This window comes from Rhinolophus sinicus, chromosome 16 (assembly GCF_057876585.1).
Source record: "Rhinolophus sinicus isolate RSI-liver-muscle chromosome 16, RSI-T2T, whole genome shotgun sequence".
Taxonomy (NCBI): Eukaryota; Metazoa; Chordata; class Mammalia; order Chiroptera; family Rhinolophidae; genus Rhinolophus; species Rhinolophus sinicus.
The window spans coordinates 177004710-177025938 of NC_142516.1; the positions used below are offsets into that span (position 1 = coordinate 177004710).

General features: G+C 36.0%; 1 long non-coding RNA gene across 1 annotated transcript in view; it reads right to left on the reverse strand.

The window, feature by feature from the left end:
* Positions 1-21229, reverse strand: part of LOC141571286 (uncharacterized) — a 161907-nt gene that overhangs the window by 132322 nt on the left and 8356 nt on the right. Inside the window, exon 2 of the long non-coding RNA XR_012496047.2 lies at positions 15281-15323. This is a non-coding gene — a long non-coding RNA (uncharacterized LOC141571286). The remainder of the gene's footprint in view (positions 1-15280; positions 15324-21229) is intronic.

Here is a 21229-nt window from a genome sequence, read left to right on the forward strand (position 1 = left end):
CAGATTATAAACTGTCCTAATTATAGAAAGAAAATTAACATTAACCTTTAAAACTTCCAAAAATCAGTAATACTCTAAATATCAAATATTTTAAAGGAAACAAAAAAGGGAGAATGTATTCTAAAATACTATGGTAGAACTAAATCACAACATATCTGATTCAGCAATATGCACATCAAATAATTCACCTATCAACATACAAAGGCTTTAAGATCGGATCACAAAGCAAACCTAGATATATACCCAAAACAAAGATGACAGTCATAAACATTATGTATTAGCTTGTCTCTAAGATGTGAGCTATCAACTCCTTCTTTGCCTGTATGTTTCTAGTAATAGTAATGTTTTCCTACAGATATAAGGTAAAATGTATTGAATTACTATAATGTATTGAATCCATTCCTCATTGCAAAATGGAGTTCATTACTGCCCTCCCTTTACCTGTTCATACTATAATGATACAACGTATGTGATGCTGAAGACTCCTGAGACTAACTAGATAACAAAAAAATCTGGCATCTACCATATGAATCTTTTGGTATGTGGACTCTGAGAAAAGCAGTCACCATGGAAAATACCCTTATATCCTCAGCCTCCACTTGGTGAGAAAACCCAAACTGGCGCATGAAGAAGCCAAGTGAAGAAAGAGGTTGATGTGGGTCCCACGCTGCACTTGTTCAGCCGTTCTTCACCTAACAGCAGACTTGTGAGTGATGAACTTTCATTTGTCCCCTGCCCCTATTGTCAGCAATTTTGCTCACTTCTCTATACTTGATGTCTAAAACTACTGCTTAGAGAGTCACTTGCCTGTCATTTATTTAATGAATTACTGTAGATATTGTATTTGCTCAATTATACAAATTGTAACTGCAATTGTAGAAAAATTTAATAGAGATGATCAAAAGGAAGACAAATTATTTATCCATAGAGATATAACATCAACAGTTTCATATTTATATATTCTATATGCATAAATATTTTATAGAAATGATTTACATTATTAAATCAACATAAAAATCACTTTTATTTCTGAAAACACTCACAATAAAATTTCTGAAAAAAGAAATAAAAAATAATTCCATTTATAATAGCATTAAAAACAACAACATATGAATAAATATAACCAAGGAGGTAAGAAATCTATATACCTAAAACTATAAGACATTGATGAAAGAAAATGAAGAAGATGGAATAAATAAAAAGATGTCTTGGGTTCCTGGATCAGAAGAATTAATATTGTTAAAATGTCTGTACTTCCCAAAGATATCTATAGATTCAATGCATCTCCTATACAAACTTCAATGGCACTTTTCACAGAAATAGAAAAACAATCCTAAATTTCATATGGAACCACAAAGGACCCTGAATAGCCAAAGCAACCTTGAGAAAGAAGAACAAAACTAGAGCCATCACCATTCATTACTTTAACGTATACTACAAACCTATAGCAAACAAAACAGTATGACAGTGGCATAAAAGCAGATACGTACACCAATGGAAGACAAACAAGAGCACAGACATAAACCCATGTATATACAGTCAACTAATATTCAACAAGGGAGTCAAGAACACTCGATGGAAAAAAGAAAGTCTGTTCCGTAAATGACGCTGGGAAAACTGGACATTCACATGTAAAAGAACAAAATTGGACCCCTATCTAATACTCACAAGACACTCACAATGATTAACTTGAGATAGATTAAAAATTTAAATGTAAGACCTGTGACTGCAGAACATCTAGAAGAAAAAGATAGGCAAAAAACTCCATGACATAGGTCTTAGCAACAATTTTTTGGGGTATGCCAGCCAAAGCATAAGGGGAAAATGCAAAAATAAACAAGTGGGGCTACATCAAAATAAAAAGCTTTTGTGTAGCAAAAGAAACCAGTCAAAAAAATGAAAAGCTAACCTACATAATTGGAGAAAATAGTTGCAAATCATATATCAGATAAGGGATTATTATCCAAAATATATAAGAAACTCATACAACTTTAAAGCAATAAGCAAATAATCCATATAAAAAGTGGGCAGAGTAACCCATATAGACATTTTCCTCAAGACTGATACAAGTTGCCAACAGGTACATGAAAGATACTATCATCAGGGAAATTCAAATTAAAATCACAAAAAGATATCACCTCACAACTGTTAGAATGGCTAATCTATTTACCAAAAAGACAAGCTATAACAAGTGTTGGCAAGATGGAAAGAAAAAGGAAGCTTTCTGCACTGTTGCTGGGAATTTAAGTTGGTACAATATATCCACTTTGGAAAACAGTATGGAGGTTTCTGAATGAAATAAAAATAGAACTACTATATGATCCAGCTATCCCACTTCCCCACTTCTGTGTATACAAGTATATCCCAAGGAAATAAAAACAAGATATCAAAGCGATATCTGCACTTCTATATTTATTGTATCGTTACTCACAATAGCCAAGATATGGAAACAAATTGTCCTTCAGTGGATGAATGTATTTTTAAAATGTAGCATACACACACACACACACACACACACACACACATATGTGTGTGTATATGTATGTATGTGTGTGTGTATATATATATAATGCAATACTATTCAGCCATAAAAAAAGAGGAATCCTGCCATTTGCAAAAACATATATGGACCTTGGAGGCATTATACTAAAGTGAAATAAGTCGGAGAGAGAAAGACAAATAATGTATGATCTTACTTACATGTGGAATCAAAAAATGACGAACTCATAGAAACAGAGAGTGGAATGGGAATTGCCAAGAGCTGGAGGTTGGGTGAAATGGGGAGATGTTGGTCAAAGGGTACAAAATTCAGGTTATAAGAAGAGTGAGTTCTGAGTATCTAATATTCAGCATGTTGACTATAGTTAATAATGTTGTATTATGCCCTTTAAAGTGGCGAAGAGAGTAGATCTTAAATGTTTTCACCACACACTCACACACGGACAAACTAATTATATGAGGTGATGGATGTGTTAAATAATCTTGTTGTGGTAATCCTTTTGCACTATACGCATGTTATCAAAACATCACAATTTTATATGTCAATTATATCTCAATAAACCTGGAAAAAAATACAAGTCAAAAAGAGAAAGCTTCCTGGTCTAGGAATTTTTTTTTAGTTGAAGGTGATGGGATCACCATACTCTTTCAGTTATATACTACTGTCCATGGTTACTTTCATGTTACCAGGCCAGAGCCGAACAGTTGTAACAGAGCCCATAAATTTCAACAGCTGAAAGTATTTACTACCTTTTTCTTTACAGAAAAATACCAAACCCGGGTTTAGTACCTTTAGATTACTTTTATTATAATTTTGATGAGGTTTGATTAATCCATAAAGATTGTCAATATTTAAAATTTATTATAAAATCAAATTAGGAAAAAATAATGTGTAATCCCATAAATCATAGGCAATCTCCATATTTTATTGGCTCCTTTTCTATGAAATTTATATAGGAGAGGTCATCCATCATTCAACAAATATTTAGTGGGGGCTTACTATATAACAGGCAATATCTAGGACTTGCACAAAAATATTTTCCAACCTTTACCTTATATCTGTAAGGAAACATTACTATAATTAGAACTATAAGTTTAGTGAAATTGGGGACTACACACATGATGTTATTGGCAAATTAACTGTTATAAAAATTTTAGGCTATTATACTCCTATGAGTAATGGATAAGCAATAATACAATGTCTACATAGGCCAAATATCTCAATGTAAAAATAACTGGAATATGTTTTAAAATTAGGATCTTTACAGATATGACAAGTTGTTTAGAATACAGAGGGGCCAAAAAAATGTATACACATTTTAAAAAAGGAAAATCTATTAAAATTGTAATACTCAATATATACTGATAACAGAAGATGAATACAAGTCATGTGTATATATTTTTTTCGCACCTCTGGTATATGATGCCACAATCTGCAATAAGACATTGTATATGATTGATTCATAGATAGATAGATGATAGAGAGATAGATAGATAGATAGATAGATAGATAGATAGATAGATAGATAGATAGATAGATATAGATAGATAGATAGATAGATATAGATAGATGATAGAAAGAAAGAAAGAAAGAAAGAAAGAAAGAAAGAAAGAAAGAGAAAGAAAGAAAGAAAGAAAGAAAGAAAGAAAGAAAGAAAGAAAGAAAGAAAGAAAGAAAGAAAGAAAGAAAGAAAGAAAAGGAAGAAAGAAATAATTAAGTATGTGCTATATAACTAAGTCAAGATGGTCTCTGTGTGTTGGTTTTTATACTGCAAATTGAGACCGATTTCCTCAAAAGCCCACTGATGCCAAACTCAAATTTCTAACACATTCCAGTTAGTTTAACAATAAACAGCCTGAATAAGGAGATTTGTAGCCACACAGAGCCTGCCTGCTTGCACAAACCATGAAACGTCACCCCACGCACGTCATCTAGTCCCCAGGACCCTGCTGTCCTAGAGAGCTCTCTGGTTAGAAACCCCTTGCTGTGCTGCTGAGCTCCATCACCTGGGCAGTGAAGACCCCTCTTAGATCCCCAGCAACTCTGGACAGATGCCGGCTGTGAGGGGCTTTCCCCTGCATGGAAGCTAGCAAAGCACCTCCCCATTAAGCTTGCCATGCTACTGTCACCTGCAGGTTTTATCTTTTCTCTTGATCAGCCCCCAAATCTCTCAAACCCTCTACCATCTGTATACACAATTATATTTACAGAATATAATTTTATATATTTTATTTGGATATAAGATCATAAGGCATGTTTACATATAGCAGTTTGGTTATCAACATATATGTAAAAAACTATAGTGTACAAGGCAGACAATTTCAGCCTTTTCTTCACTAAGGAACCAATGATAACTCATAGTTTCTAGGCTTTCCTTGTGTATATTCTTTTCCATTTGGTTTCTGATGTTGTCTTTCTAACATAGGATAAGTGAGAGAATAATGATGCATTCTCCGGAATTATTTCTACAAATACATGGCTGGAGAATTCTTCATCTTTGTTTATGTCCTTGTTTAATGCATTGTGGATTTCTAAAGGAGGATTTCTCTTTCTCCATTATCCTCTGGGAAAACATTAATATTTATTAAACAATAGGATTGACCCTGAGTGCTGTAGCTTTTCATTCATTTCTCTATCTGTGTATTGGCATTTATGTTTGGTTTTCTGGCTATACTCTGTTTGCCATTATCAGTGTTCTCTGGTAGGCAAATTCTTTGTAGTGTGCGATGGTAAATGGGGAACATTTTATTCTGCTTTCTCTGGTAGGATGAAGAACTTACTTGTAAAGGTCCCAGATAAAATAGACCCTCCATTGAAGTTAGGACACTCCCTCATTGTAAAATTAGCCCCAGAAATATTTTTCTATTTCCATGAATACTTTTAGTATGTTCTAAACTTCAAATAAGTAAATAATTGGAAGATATAATATAAAATTGTATTAAGTCTTTTTTTTTTAATAGCAAACTCTATGAAATGTATGTTTTTGTTTGTTTTCCACCTACCATATCACCTCTCACATATTTAAATATTTCTAGCAATATATGTACAGCAACAAAGCATAATCTCACTTCAGATATTGTTCAAAAACATACTGTCAATACTTGTCTATTAAGCAAAGAAAAAAGCCAAAGATTTACTACTTAAATTACCACATAGTTTATTTGAGTTAGGAAAACATCAAATAAAAGACAGTTACTGTTTAACCACATTCAAAAATACTTAATTAATATCTACTCTGGGTGTGCAACTGATAAGTTTTGAATAAGGTAGATGAGATTTCTTCTCTCATTGCAAAAGAAAATAAAACAACCAGATCCTTTCAATTAATGGTGAATGGATAGAGAGCTTCTTAGAACAGGTGAAAGGACAGAAGTCTCCTTTAAGAGGGCATTTGATCATAGATGTAAGTGATAAAAAGGATAGAGTGATGCAAAGTTTGGGGGAAATAGTCTTCCAGGCAAACAACCTTCAGCACAGTGGCTTAAAGAAGATTGAAACGTGTTTCTCCCTCAACAACTCCCCGATTTGTGGCCCTGGCTTTCCTGTGTGGCTGTGTCATCCTCAGCTCCCAAGGCTACTCCAGTTCTCAGCATTTCATGGCAAGTATAAAGGAAAATAGAAAGGGCACAGGGCAGCAATATTCATAGAAATGGCATGAAAGTGAAAAATATTACCTCTCTTCACATGACATTGGTCTACATTTGGTCCCAATTCAATAAAGAGACTGGAAGCATATAGTCTGCAGCTGCCAGCCTGTTACAGCTACAATTCAGGTGGCTATATTACAGAACAGAAGAAGGGACGGATGGATGCCGAGATTCTGTTATCAGTCTCTGCACAGACTCCAAGTTGAACATACAGTAAGCCTTGAAGGAAAGAGAAAAGGCTGGAGAGTCAGACAGTGTAGATAATTTAGGGCCATGTAAGCTGTGATAAGAAATGTAAATTTCATCCAAAGGTGAGGAAGAAGCAATTGAAGCATTAAGCTTGAGAGTGAGAGGTATCATTTGTCATTTTAAAATATATTAAATTGTCTCCATTGTCAGGAATAGATTCTTGGTGGGAACGAGTGGATGGGTGAAGAGCAATTAAAACCTTTAGCCAGACTTCCAGAATAAAGATGGCAATGGGAGCTGTAAGAATTAATGCGTTTGTTTACATTTTAGAGATAGGGCTGACAATACATGGATTGTATGTAGAGAATGAAGAAAAGAGGAAGAATCAAAGATACTACGTTTGATTTTGGTGTGAGAAATTAGAGACAGTGATGACATTTACTGAGATGGAGAGTATTGTCAATGAAACAGATTTATCAATGCACAAAAGTGGTTAGGCAGCCATAGGTAATGTTTTCAGCATGTTCTGTTTAAAATATCTATTACACATCCAAGTAGAATTGTCAATAAGCAGTTGGATACAGGGGTCTGGAACTCAAGGAGGATGTTAGTATATATATAGCAATTGGAAGCCTTCAATATAGAGATTATACAGAAAAATATGTAACAGAAAAGAAAAGAGAGCTGAGGACAAAACCCAAAGGTAAGTCAAAATTAGCAATTAGTCAAATAAGGAGGTATCATTAAGAGATACAAAGAAGGGATACCAGACAGGAACAAGGAATGCCAGAAAACGTGGGTATTATAGAAGAAGAGAAATGTCAAAATAGATGTGTTAAAATCATGGTATCAAAACCACTGCTTATATTATCTGAGAAATCACAGAAAACTGGAAAGTTATCAGAATTGTTTTAGGTCAGGTTCCTGATATATGTACGCGCATTTTTTGTGTTGTTCTGTTGGTAATGTTCTCTTGGGAATAACACCTATGAAGAAATAGAAAGAGGGAGCAAGGGAGCAGTTCAACTCTGAGGCAACAGAGGCTTCAGGCAATCCCACATGGAAACCTGTAACCACAATGGAACTTCAGAGTTGTCTCAACTGAGGCGTCGGGGCCATCCTTTCTCCTCCTCCACCAATATTAATCAGATATTTGCCATAGGCTACCTTCTCCCCATGGACTCGTGAAAGGCACATTCCTTGAAACTAGGGAAATTCCTGAAAAGGAACTCAGCTGCGGAGCTGTCAGAAGCCAATACATGCAATAGACGGTGGAATAAGTTTGTTCTGAAGGGGAAGTGGGTAGTGGTTTTAGACTCAGAAATAGATGACCCAAGTCTCCCTTTGTGGAAGGAACTGCTGCTAGGAGTGCACTTAGAAGACAGCCTCAGCGTTCAGCACCTGCAGGGATTAACTCAATTTGGGGAAGTTGCATCACCTTCATTCATACCATCCCAGGGACACCAATATCCAACAACTGAATGTGGTCAGTGTATAAAATAGGCAGTCTTTCTAGCAGAAGGTGGGTAATTTCAGATGGGCTATTTCAGTTCCAGATCTCCCTGTGCAATGGTCAGAGGCTGCCCTGGATTACATTCCAACTTCACTTCTTCCTCTGCCCAGTCTGGTTTCCTTCCTTCCTTCCTTCCTTCCTTCCTTCCTTCCTTCCTTCCTTCCTTCCTTCCTTCCTTCTTTCCTTCCTTCTTTCCTTCCTTCCTTCCTTCCTTCCTCCTGTGTGTGTTGGTCCCAAGGTCTCAGCTTAAAAAACAAACAAACAAACAAACAAACAAACAAACAAACAAACAAACATCCTGCACTCTGACTTCCATATTAGAATCTGCTGCCTGGAAAAACCAAAAGTTGTCTGAGAGCACACGCAATCAGAGGTGTTTCGGAATGGAATTAGTCAGCTTCTGCCTGGCAAGAACGACCCTATTGCCGTTGCTAATAAAACACATATAGCCCCTGAGACAAGGTAGCAGGGTAACTGCTAAAACTTTAAAAAAAGGTGATGAATGGGAATATTTTACTATACTGGTGGAAGGAAATGTACAAGCTCGTACAATGCATAAACTATTGGAAAACTATGAATTAAAAGAGTAATTATACAAACTGCAGTGGACACACCTTCGGAGTGACCACCATTACCTCTACATTCTACTTCTGACTCTGTGTCATCCTGTCCCCTTGAGTGTAAGTGGGAATTGCCACTTGCTTCTAAACTACAGACTATGACAGAGGTGACAATATGTACATAACTACATGTATATAATAATGTGATCATGTTAAGTAAGATGACAGCTCCCACCTTGCTAGTGCTTCTCTCTTTCCGTTACTGTGTGGAAGTTCACATGGCATGGCCTTCTGATGACCTCTAGGACCTGAGGGCATCCTCCAGCCAAGAGACAGTAAAAATGATCTAAAGCAACACTCTGAGTACTACATCTACAAGGAGCTGAATGCTGCTAACACCAAGCATGTAGGAATACAGTCCTGCTCCAGCCAAGCCTCCAGATGAGTTTGCAGCCCAGCCCATATCTTGATGGCAACCTAGAATACTCTAAACAGAGGACCCAGCTAAGCCATGCCGGGATTCCTGACTCACACAAACTCTACGATAATGAGTATTTGCCATTTTAAACTATATGTTAAATTTGTGGTACTATTTTCACAGTTTAATAGAAAATTAAATACAGACGTTGGATTCAGGAGGCAACTGCTAAACCAGATTGACACACCAGGGAAAAAGTAACTCAAATCTGAGAGAGATTAAGTAGCAAATGAAAGCTTACTGGGAAAGCCAGATTATCTGATTGACAGCAAGTAGTCTGTCATACCTTGAGGAAGAAGGTAGAGAAAACTGAGTGTCAGAGCAAAGAAATCATCATCAGAAAAGCTGAGCTCCAAGGAAGGTTTAAGCCCTAACCAAAGCAGACACACTGCACCAAAGTTAGAGCTTTGGATTAGAAATCAGAGGACCCTGACACAGGGATGGAGATATCTGGGTTCATGGCCCTAAATTCTTGAATTCTAAATCTGCCAAAGAAGGCTAAATTAAGCTATGAACCTTGTTAAGAACTAGCATTCCCTCTTTACTTGAATGTTTTGTGTAAATGATTTGGAGCACTGTCCCAAGGAAGAAGGTTTAGCATCTGGCAATAAACCTTGGGCATAATCCACACTTGCTGCTAGAATGATTCCATGAAACATGAAAATAACAATGGGCCCCATTCTAAGGATGATCAAGTGCCAGAAATTGTCTGGTAGCAGATAATGGCAGGGTTCAAGGGCACAAGAAAGAGGACATACTAGAATGCATATGATAATTAAGACACAAAAAACCAGCACATGTTTATATTCCAAGTAATGTCCAGAAGACACGTCATGTTCAAAAACTATAAATGATGTCTGGAGAGAGAAGCACCAGCATCGCTAAGAAGCTTAGTGGTGGTTCTGCTGTGTCCACACTGGGCACAACCACCAGGTGAAAAAGATAACGTGAATATCGTCATCACCCCATTGTATTGCCTGCTCTCCAGAATTTGGTCACTCAGAGCCTGCGTGGTTTTATTAACCGGCGATGACCTTACCATTCTGTTTGTTGTTGTGTGATTTTATCCAGCATTTATGTGTTCCTCAGTGGGGAGGTTAGTCTGATACAAAGCTACTAAATAGGCAACAGAAGAGGAGTTCATGATTAATTATTTGACAGAGCATTTATCTTGTACTATAAGGATTTTATGAATTCATCTAATTCATAATTAACATTACATCTGGATCATATCTACCACTGTTTTCCTTGCGTTGTGCTGGTCTCAAATTTTCTGTTCCTTTTTGCTCTGCTTCTTGCCTTTTCCTGTCACTAAGATAAAATCTCACTTATATTCTTTCATTTTACAGTGGGAATAAAAATGTACATATATAAATTAACAACGTGCAAGGTTAATTCTATAACTCTAACTCCAGTCATTCTCTTTCAATTTATATGTTATTATTTTCTATTATTTATTTTATGCCATAAATTATACATGTTTAGTTTTTTGTTTTAGACAGTCAATACTTGTTCTGCCTCTCTGACCTTTTTGACTTATCTCCACTCTTCTTCAAGTGAATATGTCTTTCTGTAATTGCTATCGACTCAATATGTGCTTGTTTGAAAACATCATTATTCAGTGTTATCCTTTTGAAAAACTAGATTAACTGGGCATAGCAGATTTATATCATTTTTTTTCACTATTTTGAACATATTATTTCAAAGTTTTCTGTTCTCTATTTTTTTTGAGAAGTCCTTTGTCAGTCTAATTATTACCCCATGTAAGGTCATCTACTTTTTTTGTTTCTTTGATGCTTAGGTGTTCTTCCTTTTGTCTTCGTTTTTCTACAGTTTTACTCAAGTTATTTAGATGTATATCTCTCCTCAATCATCTCTCTCTCTCTCTCTCTCTCTCTCTCTCTCTCTCCTATATTGTGCTTTGTAATGTCGATGATTTGTATTGTTTAGCAATCCTGCAATATTTGTAGGTCTTATATATCTATATTTTCCCCCTACCCATCATTATCCTCTTCTCCATTTTCTTCTTCTAATTCTGCAATTAGAACTTACTCCATTTTTTATGTATCTTAACATTTTTCATATTTTTCACATTTTTTTTTCTCTCTGAATATCAATATGCTTATTTTTATTTAACTCTGTATTCCAGTTCAGGCGATCTCTCTTTATCTGTGTTAGTATAATGAGTATACAATTTTTAATCTTTAGTTTTTACTATTTGGGGTCATTATGTAGTTTTTAATTTAAAATTTTAGGTTTTAATTTTGAGAAATTATTACTTTAAACTATATACTTGCTAGTTTTTAATATGCAATTTATTTTATTCCTTTATTTTTGTATCGATGATTCCAATGTGGTTTTTGTGAAGCTGTTTTTCAGTTTGCTTTTCTGATGAATTTCACTCATGTCATGGCAGAGGATTCCTCGTGGTTTTATGAATCTTGATTGTGAAATCATGTTTCTCAGAACTTTGTGTAGGGATACTCATGAGATGTTAATTATTCTTTATTTACTTCCCTGAGATAAAAGTTTCAGAATGCAGGTATAATCATTGTCTTCCACTGACGATCACTTTTGAATTTTTCATTGTTTGCAATCTCGTTTTTAATAGTTGAAGCTGGTAAATTTCTCCACCCAGAGGGTCCCAATCAGTCCAGCATACAAAGGCACTTCTGAATGCTCTAATTTCCCAAAGAAACTCTTCCAGGTTTCTCTCCCATGCTTTAGATACTCTACTGTACGTCTTAATTGTATTCTTTTGCTTTAGGCAGCTGTGGAATTTTGGTCACCTTACAATATTTTCAGGCAATGTCCACCTCTTTTCCATGAGGAATGAACTCAGGAGTTAGAACAAAGATGAGCACCTCACAACAGTCCTTTAGGTAACCCCAGAAAGGCAAAATAGATCAAACACAAAAATTTGGGACTAATCTGCCCTTTTCCCTTTTCCATCAGCTTCCAGGGATCCACACTGAGGGTGGATCAGTGTCTTCAAGACCATGGGAAATGGATAAATAAAAATGCCATGAAACTTTCCAACCATTTCCAAGTTGTTTTCTATTGATTTAATATTCACTTCATTCCTGTAAATCTCTGACTGCTTTCTGTGATTCCAACCACATTAGCTCTAGCAGTTTCTGTTTGTTTTTCAATGTTTCTATGGAGAAACGGGAGTTCGGAGTTTCCTACTTCACCATTTTACAAATCTGAACAGTTTATGTCCAAATGTAGTGAGCATAAATTATTTATTGTTTGCCAACATCAACTAAAGAATCAATGGTTAACATTTTCCCCACCTGCTATTGCAATTTTCTCACCACTTTTTTAAGTTCCACTAACTGATAGCTCACTACTTTCCTAACCGTTTTCCTGCTGCTTTTCTAGCATCTGCTTAGAGCTGCAGTCCCAAAGGCAATCCCACATATTTCAGGTTTTCTTACGGTAGCATTCTAACCATGATACCATTTTTTTTTGTTGTTGTTGTTGTTTGGATTTGCTGCATAACAGATAATGATCTCAATTTTAGTGGCTTATAAAAGAAGGATTTGCGTATTCCCAATGCTGTAGTAATGCAGTTTGGGGTGGACACAGGTGAATAGTTCTTTGGTCTCAGCTGGGCACCCTCATGTTCTCACAGTAGATGCCTGGCCAGTTTATGATGGCCTCAACAGGGAGGACTTATATCTGTCCTTCATCATTTCTTATCGTCTCACAGGCTTACCTGGCAGGATCACATGGCTGCCATGTTCCCAGAGTACAAGAGTAGAAGCTGCAAAGCGCCTTTCATTCTAGGCTTATAATTCACGCATTGTACTTATATTCCATTCTCTCAATAAAAGTTAGACTGAATTTGAGGAGTGGATTAATCAACCACATCTTGGTCAATGGAGATAAACAATTTGCAGCCTATTGGCCATCTACTAAATCTACACGGACTTTTCTGTTTGTAGTTATGTGTCTTTCAGTAGCTACCATTACTTCATTCTTAACTTCAGAGATATTTGTTATTTTCTCTGTCAGTAATCAGTATCACACCTTCTACACTCTAGTTCTTATTTTGTCTCTTCAAGGATTTTTTAAAAATCATTTTGATTAGAGAATTAGCCTAAATGGAAATTTTGATAGAAACAATATAGTAATGGAGGGGTTACATCCTCATATCCTCAATATTTCATAAATTTTATCTAATCATGTATAGAATTGATTGTTAATAGATTCTACCTAAATTAAAAACTATACTCAAAATATTAAATACTACATTTGCATTGATAATGTGTTTTCTGTCAAAACTTTCTTTGCTCCATTATTTTGAATAACAATCTCATCCCTGCTTTCAACTTTTTTCTCTTTAGTCCATATATATTAGCAAATCTCCTTATTGCATAATTGCAGATTTTTTCCCCTTTTTGATTTAGTAACCATCATTAAAATTATTCATGAAATTATATATAATGTGTGTGTGTGTGTGTGTGTGTGTTTGTATGTGTGCTGACATGTGCACATTAGGTTGCTTTCATAAATAATGGACTAAAGTAATTGCAATAACTAATTGTTTCTATAGTTTTTGAAGCTTTGGTGACAGCATAAAATCACTATTTATAACATTTTATACTCAAGGTAATTTTTCAAACAATGCCATTTTCTGAAAATGCCTTTATGGAGACAGAAAATATTCATGAATAGCAGTGCATACACTATGCTTTGTTGATGCCCACAAGGGTTTGAATAAAGCTTTTAGAAAAAAAATGTTGAAACTGAGTTACTAGTAACCCTTTTGTGCTAATTTACTACAGTAGTGCTAAGACATACTATTATTATTATTATTATTATTATTATTATTTTATCATTTGTAATATAAATAATTAAAATCGAGGTCTGAATAATGGCTCCCTATTCTATCAAATCCTGCCAAAAAAGTAAATGTTTGAGTATTTTATTTGGTTGAATTGTTTGTATGAATTCACACATTTTGGTGACTCAAAATATTATAAGATTCTAAACAGCAAAATACTAACTAAATTGCTAATCTTTTATTTTTAATTTATAAATGCATTCCTCATAGAATAAGTCTACTCAATTTAGTTAGCATAGTAGGAATCCATATGTAAGAATAAAGTAGGTCTTTATGTTAATAAACATACATGACAAGTATGTGGGTTGTTAGAGCTTAATTAAAAAAATAACTGGGCCGGCCCGGGGGCTCAGGAGGTTGGAGCTCCATGCTAACTCCAAAGGCTGCCTGTTTGATTCCCACGTGAGCCAGTGGGCTCTCAACCACAAGGTCGCTGGTTCAACTCCTCGAGTCCCGCAAGGGATGGAGTGCTCCGCCCCCCTGCAACTAAGATTGAACAGGCACCTTGAGCTGAGCTACCACTGAGCTCCTGAATGGCTCAGTTGGTTGGATCGCATCCTCTCAACCACAAGGTTGCCAGTTCAATTCCTCAAGTCCTGCAAGGGATGGTGAGCAGCATCCCCTGCAACTAAGATTGAACCGGTACCTTGAGCTGAGCTGCCACTGAGCTCCTGGATGGCTCAGTTGGTTGGAGCACGTCCTCTCAACCACAAGGTTGCCGGTTCCGACTCCCGCAAGGGATGGTCGGCTGTGCCCCCTGCAACTAGCAATGGGCAACTGGACCTGGAACTGAGCTGCGCCCTCCACAACTAAGACTGAAAGGACAACTTGAAACTAAACAGCACTTTCCACAACTAAGATTAAAAGGACAACAACTTGACTTGGATAAAAGTCCTGAAAGCACACACTGTTCCCCAATAAAGTCCTGTTCCCCTTCCCCAATAAAATAAAAAAGATAACTAATGTAAAACCTAATATAAAATATAGCTCATAATTACTTGAAATTAATTTTTCATTTAATGCATTGCACATATTGACAAGTAATATAAAAATTAAAGTAACACAAGCAATTTATCAACTATCTAAAGTTAATAATTGTTAAAATCATTTCTTTTCTTCTGTATTCTACCTGTAAACATAGTTTATATGATTATAAACTATGTCTTGCTCTTGCTCTTCCTTATAAAATATTACAATTGAAGCATGTTTTAATCATGATATAAGCACATGCAAAAATATCTTATCAGCTACATAATATCCATACTATTAATGTTCTATATTTTTAGGTGGCATTTAATGACTAATGACATAAATACTCTATAATTTAATTTTTAAAGTGTAGTATTATGATAGCTGATTTCTAATTAGCCCTTTCTGCTGCACATTTTTTTTTCTCCAATCACTCCAAAAGATTTCAGTAAAACAGACCTCTGTGCATATCTGCAAAAATTCACTTCTGAATTATTCCAGGGTGAAATTATAAAATAAAATGATTGTAATTGATGTATATGAAAAATAAAATCAGCACTATTGATGCTTACCTTCTCAAGGTGTGTTAGGTTTTCTGAGGATAACAGTCTAAATCTGAAAGAAAGAAACCGAAACAAAAAAGTGAGGGAGGAAATAAGTTATAATTTGTCAGTGTTTTCATCTCTGCACCAAAGAGAGGGAACCCAGACCAGTCAATACCCAGTTATGAGTTACAGCTGACAGGTGGGCTTATTGCTCTATGATAACTTGATGACACTTCCATGAAGATCACTAAAGCCAACTTTTCTTTGACTCCATAGTCACTTCTCTATAACCTTTTTTTTATTATTTAATGGCAATTACACTTATTCAAAACCTTATATAATCTATATTTATAAAGTTAGATCATTGTTGACTACCATAGTCAAAGGTAGACATATAACTGAAAAACACAAAACACTAGGTATGGTCATTTCTACTGGAGTATCATTGCTTCTAGCCCTATTCAGATGACAGAGAAAGGAGATATATGTGGGTGTACTAACCTGTGAATAAACACATATGGACTGATATTTTCATATGTAACTATCTGTATCTATATTAAGCAAGAGTTCGTACTGATGTCTCAAATCCAATCCATTTAAATAAATGTAATAATATGTACTTAGTTATGCTCTCAACTTGAGACACAATTCAATTGTTTTGTCCATGTGTTGTTTCAAAACATTTTTGAAACTGCCTATGGCAAAGACTGGTCATTGCCTATCTAAATACATACTTTTCCATAATGCCTGCACTACCCCCCACCCCCAGCTAAAAAGACTACATTTATAATCTTTCTTTGCAGCTAACTATGGTCAAGTGACTAATTTCTGGCCACCAGGGAAGGAAAATTGTGGGGTGGGACTTAAATAAAGTCTTCTGAAAGTGATGACAGTCCACTGGCATATCCCCTTCCTTACCTTACCCCCTTTTCAGGTACCTGGGACTCAGACCAGAAGGCTGGACCATTTACAGCCATCTTGGATCATGATGTAATCATGAGGCTAGAAACCAGTGCTATTATTAAATAGTAAAACAAAAGAAGCCGGATATTGGATAACTCAAAGCTGCTATTTTGACCTTGGTTTGACTAGCTCTCGACTACTTTTATGTGAAGAAAGAAAAAGGGTTATCCTTTGACCTTTCTGTTTCATTCAGACCAATATGATGCTAGCTCATACATTTCTCAAAGTCCTTTAGATATTGTTTCTTAATCAAACTAAATCATTTTCATGACTGCTTATTTATCACACCCCTCATCTCCAAAAAAAGACTTCTTAGGGAATGTCATTTAGAATGAATCCTAAAGAGTAGGGAGTAGAGAAGGAATATTAGAACTTGTGGTAATGAAAGGGAAAGGGAGGAAGAGCTGGGGTGGAGAGGAGGAGGGTACAGAGGGAAGGAAGGGAAGGGAAGGGAAGGGAAGGGAAGGGAAGGGAAGGGAAGGGAAGGGAAGGGAAGGGAAGGGAAGGGAAGGGAAGGGAAAGGAAAGGATTATAGAAAACCTATGGAGCTAAGTGATCTGGGCAATAGAGACAGGATCATATTGTCATGGAGGTGAGTGAATAAGAGTATATCTTGGGGACACATGTAAAATTGATTAGATGGCTTGGGACTTGTTGAGAAAGTCCTTTTTCCTCTCTTTCCAAGATTTTTATAAGATTAGATCTTTTGATCTAATTTTTATGAGTATTAGATCTTTTGTTATAGTCACACAGCTATGAAGTCATGCTATTCATTTTTTCAGACTATTTTCTCTCTATTGTTTAGAGTGGGTAATTTCTATTGTTCCATCTTACGATTTACAGGTTGTTATCTCCATTTTGCTGTTGAACTTATTCAGTGTTTTCTTTTTTTATTTTCAGTAACTGCACATTTCAATTCTAAATTTTCCATTTATTTTTTTTCTTTCTATCTTCTTTTTCTTTGTAGAGGCTTTTTCCATTTGTTTTAACTGTGATCTAATTGCTCACTGAAAAAATTTTCTAATGACTGCTTTAATCTTTCTCAGATGACTTTAACTTATTTTTCATATTGTTAGTGATTTTTAAAAATTATTTTCCAAGATTATTGAGATATAATTAATATATAATATTCTGTAAGTTTAAGGTATACAATGTGGTTATTTGGTGTATATATACACGTATATTGCAAAATGATTAGCACAAAAAATTAGTTAACCCATCTATCACTTTACATAGTTAACATTTTTACTGTGCTCAGAACTTTTTAGATTTACTCTTAGCAACATTTATGTATACAATACAGTAGCTTTAACTATAGTCACTACACTGTACATTAGAATTCCAGAACTTATTCATCTTGAAATTGGAAATTTGTACCCTTTGACTACCTTCACCCAGTTCCCCACTCCAGGCAACCATCAATAACCTCTCTGTTTCAATGAGTTCAGTTTTTCATTTATTTGTTTTAGATTCCACATCATATAATATTTGTCTTTCTCTGTCTGACTTCACTTAGAATAATGCCCTCAAGATTCATCCATGTTGCTGCAAATGGCAGAACTTGTTTTTGTGGTTGAATAATATTCTATTGCATATATACACACCACATATTCTTTATCCATCCATTGATGAGCACTCAGGTTGTTTTCATGTCTTACTATGGTGCATAATGCTGCAATTATCATAGGAGTACAGATATCTCTTTGAAAAAGTGATTTCATTATGTATATATACACACACATATATACACACACACACACACACACATATAGAAGTGGGATTGCTGGAGCACGTGGTAGTTTTATTTTTAAATTTTGAGGAAACGCCATAGCATTTTCCCTGTGCTTATATCAATTTACATTCCCACCAACAGTGCATAAGGGTTCCTTTTTCTCCATACCCATGCCAGCGTATCTTATTTATTGTCTTTTTTATAATAGACATACTAAAGGGGGGGTGATATCTCATTGTGGTTTTAATTTTCATTTCCCTGATAATTAGAGATGTTGAGCACAGTTCCATGTACCTATTAGCAACTTGTATGTGTCTTTGGAAAATGTTTATTCAGGTCCTCTGCCCATTTTTAAATTGGATTATTTGTTTATTGCCACTGAGTTGTATAAATTCCTTATATATTTTGGGTAATAATCCCTTATCAGAGATATAATTTTCAAATTTTCTCCCATTATGTAGGTTGCTTTTCATTTTGTTGATTATTTCTTTTGTTGTGCAGAAGCTTTCTAGTTTGATGTAGTCCCACTAGTTTATTTTTGCTTATTGTTTGTGCTTTATATGTTACGATATTCAAAAAATCATTGCCAAGACCAATGTCAAGGAGATTTTTCCTGTTTTGTTTAAGAGTTTTTATTTTAAGTCTTACTTGTAAACTTCAATTCACTTGGAGATAATTTTTGTGAGTGGTATAAGAAAGGAATCCAGTTTCATTCTTTTGCATGTGAATATGCAGTTTTTGCAAGACCATCTATGAAAAGACCCTCTCTTCCCTGTTTAGTAGTCCTGGCTCCATTGCCAAAAATTAGTTGAACATGTATGTATTAGTTTATTTCTAAGCTCTTGATTCTGTTTCATAGATCTTTGTGTCAGTTTCTTTGCCATACTATACTGTTTTGATTACCTTAGCTTTGTAGTATAATTTGAAATTAGAAAGTGTAATGCCTCCAACCTTGGTTTTCTTTTCTTTATTTTTTTATTGTTGTTGCTGAACTTCTTGTTTTGTTCATACATTTAATTCCCATAATTTCATTTAGATGTTTGTGTGATTTTGTGATTTGCTGACTTCTTCAAGAGGATTATTCTGCATTTTTTGGCCGGTAATTCATAAATCTCCATGTCTCTAGACTCACTCATTAGAGATTATTAGTTTCCTTTGGTGGTGCCATTTTTATCTGATTCTCCATGGTCCATGTAACCTTGTGCTTTTATCAGGGTGTTAGGTCAGCAGTCTCCTATTCCAGACATCACAGGTTCACTTTGGCAGGAAAGACCTTCACCAGTCAGCTCACCTTGGGATCCTGGGCAGATCAGCTGGTGTTGTCTGTGGGCAGGCGGGGCTTGCTATTGTTGTCTCTGTTTGGGAGAGACTACTACTTGCACTCTGAAGCGGGAAGATGGCCCTGGTTGGACTCCACAGTTGGATGGTGTTGCTGGTTGCATTCTGAGGTCAGGTGGACCCACTATCTGGACTCTGAAATCACTTCTAGTCAGAAAGAGTCACAGGCTGTGTTTATTGACAGGGCAGTGCCGCTGGCTGGAATCCACAATCGAGTAGGTCTGTGGGCTGTGATCTGCAATTGCTCCTCTTTGAGTGAGGCCTCTGGTTATGTTCCCAATTAGATGGTGCTGCTGGTGGACTCTGTGTTTAGGTGGGGCCACATGTCAGGCTTCACAGTGGGACAAGGTTTCAGGCCTTGCTCTGAAATCAAGTGTGGTTGCAGGCTATGCCCTGAAGTTGGGAGAGGATGTAAGTTGGGCTTTGCTATAGGGTCAGCCATGGGCTGTTGGGCGTGGTCTTTGGCAGGGCTCTGTGATTGGCTCTGTGATGGGGCACGGCCTCCAGGTTTACACTGCAGTGTGCGGGACAGGAGACATGTTCCACATTTTGACTGGATGGCTGTCCTGGCTCCCAGACTCAGGAGGGCCACAGGTTGTGTTCTGCATTCAGGCAAGGCCTTAGGCTGAGGTTTGTTGCTGGGTAGGTTTCTAGGCTAGACTCTGGCTGCTCAGCGTCATTGTTCAGGCTCCATGCAGGGGCCAGAGGCTATGCTCAGCTGTTGGGTAGGGTTGCTCACTTGGTCCCTGTCTGGGTAGGCCACAGGATGTGTTCTATAGCTGCTGGGATTGGTCACCTCACTATAGCTTTACTTAATTATAACTTCACACAAAAATCAGTGTGGCAGCATGGATTGAATTAACTAGTCAATTGGAGTATTTTGGTCTACGTTTCTTCATGTAAATTACTGGACTACTGTTCCCTTAGATCACATGTCTCATGATCGTGTTGGTCCGATTGTTTTCACAGCTTGATCAACTTAGGAGTGATGGACAAACCAATATTTGGGTTTTCCAAAACACCAGATCCAAGGTTTTGCTCCATACTATGTTAGGCAATGCTCTACATTATTTTTAAAAAAAATAATAGTATATTTTATAAATAAAGTTACTTAACTCAGACACAGATGGTAAAAACACAAAATACCAATTTAAAAAATTTTCAAAACAGTGAGACATGGGCCACAGCGTTACCTATTTTCAATTTCTTAGCACTGCTTCATTTAGACCATGATATCTGTGAATGTACCTCGAAGTCTTCTTATTCCAGCTCCACTATCTGACTTGGTCTTGTCATTCTTAACACTTTCCAGTCCTCACAAAACTCATGGATGTGAATTCTACAGCACTATGTTTTCTTGTGTTAGACTGACGTACTATCTATTGTTAATTAATTGAATTCTGTAACTATCCACCAGACTAATTCCCTAGACAACTAGTAGTAGCCAGAAGTTTATAATTTGCTAGGATTTTGACAAGTTACTCTTACTCTGGCCAACTTATTTAAGATCACTATGTTTTGCTTGTTTGTTTGTTTGTTTGTTTGTTTTTAAATGAACAGGCTACAGTGGAAAACAAAACTGAAACAGACCGATAGAGAGAATGACAAACTGATGGTTACCAGATTGGAGGAGGATTGGGAGACTGCGTGAAAAAGGTGAAGAGACTAAGAAGTACAAATTGGTAGTTACAAAACAGCCATGGGAATAAAAAGCACAGTATAGGAAATATAGTCAATAATATGGTAATAACTATGTCTGGTGCCAGGTGGGTACTAGACTAGTCAGCGGGATCACTTCTTAAGTTATATAAATGTCTAACCACTATGCTATACACCTGAAACTAACATAAAATGATACTGAATGCCAACAGTAAGTGAAAAATGAAAAATTAAAAAAAATGAACAGGATGCATTTTGTTGGTTACTAATTCGCCTAATAACAA